Source organism: Pomacea canaliculata, linkage group LG2, assembly GCF_003073045.1.
Source record: "Pomacea canaliculata isolate SZHN2017 linkage group LG2, ASM307304v1, whole genome shotgun sequence".
In the NCBI taxonomy this organism is placed as follows: Eukaryota; Metazoa; Mollusca; class Gastropoda; order Architaenioglossa; family Ampullariidae; genus Pomacea; species Pomacea canaliculata.
Window position 1 is genome coordinate 42,706,310 of NC_037591.1, and position 4,637 is coordinate 42,710,946.

The following is a 4,637-nucleotide window of genomic DNA, read 5'->3' on the forward strand; positions in this document are numbered from 1 at the left end:
TTTGCTATCTGTGTACCTTGTCTGTTACAATGTTACAATGCTACGTACCGTCGGTGTCTAACGCTGTTGCACTTGATAAATTAAATTCCAATCACAAGGTTGAATAAAAATAAATCAAGTGCCCTTCACATTTTGGCAGATGGACCGATCCAAACACGTGCGTGAGCCGCATCCCATCGCTGGCTTAGACTCACGAAACATCGCCACCTTCTGCTGCCAGTCAGGTGAAAGGAATGGACGCCCAATGTGGGGCTCGAACCCACGACCCTGGGATTAAGAGTCCCATGCTCTACCGACTGAGCTAACCGGGCTGAGTGGATAGGTGAGACAAAGCATGGCTGTCTATAGTATGTATGAACACTGGAAGAAGACGCTTTTGCGGTATCTCGAAACTCTCTTCCTTCTTCAGCCTGTGCATCACTTGGTAACATTCAGGAGCAACGTGTGTAGACTACTGTGTAGGCGCAGTGAAGTCCCCTCTACACCCTGTACACACACCAGCGAAGACGATCCACTGTCTTGTCCCCGATGGATCCTTTGGGACCGCACATCTATCCCATCCTTGTTTACCTGTTCATTAAACATCATCATCGTTTCCTATCTGAGCTTGGACTGTTGAGATTTTGTATTTTGTGATAAACTTGTATCACCACGCTGTGGTCAGCCATGATTTCACCAGTCCTGACTGGACCAAACAGAGATTTAAATAGGTGAGGAAATCGTTTTTAATGAATTTCTTCTGGCTGTTTCATGTTCGATGCCTTTATAAGTGATATTAAAGAAGTCTGTTGAGCGTGACATGTGTTACCAATCGGGTAGGTCTTTAACCTCTCACCTTTAGCGTCTAATTGTCTGTCACGATGACCAGTGCTATGTACGGACTTTGGGAGTGAGTGAGCGGGACAGGGTGGGTACACAAAGAGGTTTGTGTAATGTAATAGGTTGAGGCATGCCGAGGTGTGAAATGTTGGTCTGCGCATGCTCACCCTCGGCAAGGAAATGTCCTTAGTGGCCACAACAAACACTGGGTGCACTGGCTTCCTGGCGCTGGAGCCACCAGACGGTGGAAAGCAAATTTTGCTGTGACGAAGACCACTGCCTTCCCGAGCGCCCGCCGTCTGTCAGCGCATTTGAATAAAATGCTGTTAGTGTGTCTCCCTCGTCTCCTCCCACACAACAGATAACCGCTTTACACGCCTGCGGTGCCAGACAAAACCGCAGCAGGCGGCACAAAACTAACTCCCTCGTCCCTGATACCCCGTCCCCACCCTCCAGCTACCTCCCCTCCAAGTGCTGCCCACCACTTACACTCCGGGGCCTCATTTCTTGCACCACCAAGTGATTAACACGTGATTAAGGATTTAATGGATAGAACTTCATGTGCCTTCGTCCATGTGAGTTTGTACATTGTTGGGTCACATCAGTCTCTGTAAACATCTTTGAGGACAAACCCTCCTTACACACACACACGTATGTTTGAGGACAGACCAATCTATATAAGGAGAAGGTGTGGGGGAGGTACTTTGTTTTAGCTTTTGCTCACTCTGATGTTTACAAGGGATGACAAACACTAACTTGATTTTTGCGAACTGTCCAGCTGATAAAAAAATAAACAATTTTATTTTTCAGTTTATGCTTTGATGAGATCTGTAGCAAGATATAGATACTTTGTGAGAGAGAGAGACAGAGAGAGAGGGGACGGAGGAATAAGAGGGAGGGAGCGAGGATGAGGCTGAACACAGGAGACAGCCCACCCAGCGTGTCGCCGAGCAGGGGCGGAAGGGGTTGTGGGGGTGGGGGCAGCCTCACACGTCACGTGACCCGTTTTCCATGACACTGCGGTTTTGCAATGCCTTCTGGAACTTGAGACCATTTCCAAACCGAGAGAAGCATTGGCATGGCGAGTGCTTTAATAAATCAGTGAGTAGACGTGTGTGCACGTGTGTATATATATCTGTGTGTGTAAATTCTCTGAACAAGCCCTTGTCTGTCTGAAAGTATTAAATCTGTGTGAATTCACATTGCTGTGTAAACTGTTTATCGAAAGAGTGAAATATAATAACTTAACATGTCCTAATACTATTTGGGATATTCAATTTTAAAACTCGTTTTGAAGAACTCGGTTTGGAGGTGCACTTGCACAAAGAGGCTACAGAGAAAACAACATAGATATTCTTGTGAATACATTTTTTGTTTCACATACTCCAATGTAGATAATGGAAAATTCATTTTTGCGATAATTAGTCCCCACTATGATCCATTCAACACTCAGATCACAAATATGTCTTACATTAAATTCTTTAATGTAATGAATTGCATGTTAGTGTAGACTCTGCATGTGTTTATACGTACTATATATACGTTTATACGTTTATACAATATATATATATATAAAGGTCAATATAGACTGTCAGGCCCCGGCATCATTACCGACATCATTACCGACATCACAGTGGGTCGCGAGCGAAAGTCGAGGGAGGACTCAGCCTCCGGACCCTCTAATGGACAGTTTAAGAGATTGGGGTCACCCTCATCGGTCTGACTTTCATTTATCACCCTTTTAGTGGTTGTGTCAAGGAAGGTGGACAGCCTTTGCCGAGTTCAAACATCCAGCGAGTTCGAGTATGCTAATTGAGGATGAAGCTGTTTAGGGAATCAGTTTATCTAGCGATGAAACTTTTTGTAGACCTCCAGTCTAACAATGATTAATGTCCGAACGTCTGCGATCATCGTGATAATGTTACCAATATTGAATTTGCGAATTATTAATTTATTAATACTATTAAATTTATTCTTGGTAAGTCTTTAAGCGGTTACGTCTGCTGTGATTTCCACACATAGTGACCGCCACTGTTTGTTGTTACCAAACTGTGATACAGTCAATAATACTCAGTATAGACTACCCTATTTTTTCCTCTCTGTTCCTCTCTGGAGAAGTTCTACAGTCGTTGATTCTGTCGTTCAATTGTAGAGGTCGGAGATTAGCTTGGGCCTGTGGAATGGATGCTGGAGGCAGACTGTCAGGGAAACCTTCCTTATGTCGTGCCTTAGAAACATTAAACCACTTGCGATGAGCAGGTTATGGCCTCTCTGACTTTTACACTTCCCTCCCTGTTTTTGCTTCCTTGTTCTCTTCCATTCATTCATGAAACAATTTGTGTACTATTAAAGATCAAACTGGCAAATACAAAATATCAAAACTGCCCAGATACACCTTGGCTGCTGAGCCAGAGGAGAGAAGAGATTTCATCTGAAGACGAAATGGAGGCAGCTCCCCATCTCGAGTAGGTGATCCAATTTGCTTAATTCGTGTAGTGCTTTAACGGCAGTGCTCTCCCCTCCACTGTCTCCCATGAACTGCACATCAAGTTTCGCCTGACACCTGGCAAAGGTAGGGCCCGTCACTCGGCATTAGAGCGCATGCGCCAACAGGAAGGCGACTGGCGCTCCCAGCATTCCCGGCGCGTGTTGAGGAACATTTGCGCCAAGCACGTGCGCAAAGGAAATGTGCAGCTGTCGCCTGGCAGAAGGGGGCGAAAATTCATTAGCCAGGACTGGCAAATATACATTTGGTTTGCCAACGTGTATGCTTCCATGTGGACACGTGTGTGTGTGTGTGAGGGCGATTGAGAGAAAGATGGAGTAAAACTGAAAGAGAATGAAAGAAGTTGTATCCTGTTGACTCCAGTCTTCTCAACAAGGTGTGTCCCAAAATGTCCAAATAGTTCCCCAGTAGCAGAACAAATGGAATACGAGGCCTGCAAATCTGCCTGGGGTTAGGTGGCGCTGCAAAGTGTAGCCTTCAACATGGCCACAACAACAGTTTCCGGTGCTAGATGCACGACATGTTTCTAAAATGTAAAACTGTTCTAAGAAACAGTTAGAAATGATTTTTGTTTTTACGGAAGCAATGCAAAAGCATTTTAGTCCTCACTTGAAAAACGTGCTGACATGACTGAAGTCCTTACACAGTTGTTTGCTAGTCAAACAGTTGGAAGTTCTAGAGTTGTGTAGTGTGCTGTGTGTATAAAGGGTATTTAGCTAAATAGATGTAAGACCAAAAAGTGTTTAAAATTAGAAATGTGCAACTAGGCCCCTGTAACTACATTCTAAAAACAACCTAAGACTTCCCATGCTGCTTTGCGGATTTCACCTGTCCATCTGGTTTGAGTTTCTTACCAGACTCCGTGATTCTCTGAGAGTTCTAGAATATGGCCACGGATAAAAGTGTAAAATAATATCTAACAACTCTTTGAGAATAAAATATGCGTCCTTAGTCGTCAAACATCGCTGGAACCCACAATCTAAGCAATAAAAACTATAAAATTGTAACAAAATATCATTTAAACCAATCAAGTGCCGGCATGAGGGCACAGGACTTGAAGTTGCTCATCTCGTCTTTTCTAGAAACAATTAAGAGGTGGACTTATTCTGTTCTTCTTCACGCTCTTAAATGGGCAAAACAAACAAACAAAAACAGTTTGGTTGTAACTGCAGTTACAAAGGGAGGAGATGGTGAGTCTGAAGAGCTAAAAGCTGCCACCAACAACAGCTGCCACCTACAACAAGCTGACACCTACATCAGCTGCTCGTCGCGCTACAACGCGCAGTGGTGTTGACGAGGGTGATAGATGGTC

General features: G+C 44.3%; 1 non-coding gene across 1 annotated transcript; it reads right to left on the bottom strand.

Annotated features, from left to right (window-relative positions):
- Nucleotides 1-238: 238 nt before the first annotated feature.
- Nucleotides 239-311, bottom strand: Trnak-cuu. Its single transcript has one exon. It is a non-coding gene; the product is annotated as a tRNA-Lys (tRNA).
- Between the last annotated feature and the right edge of the window lie 4,326 nt (nucleotides 312-4,637).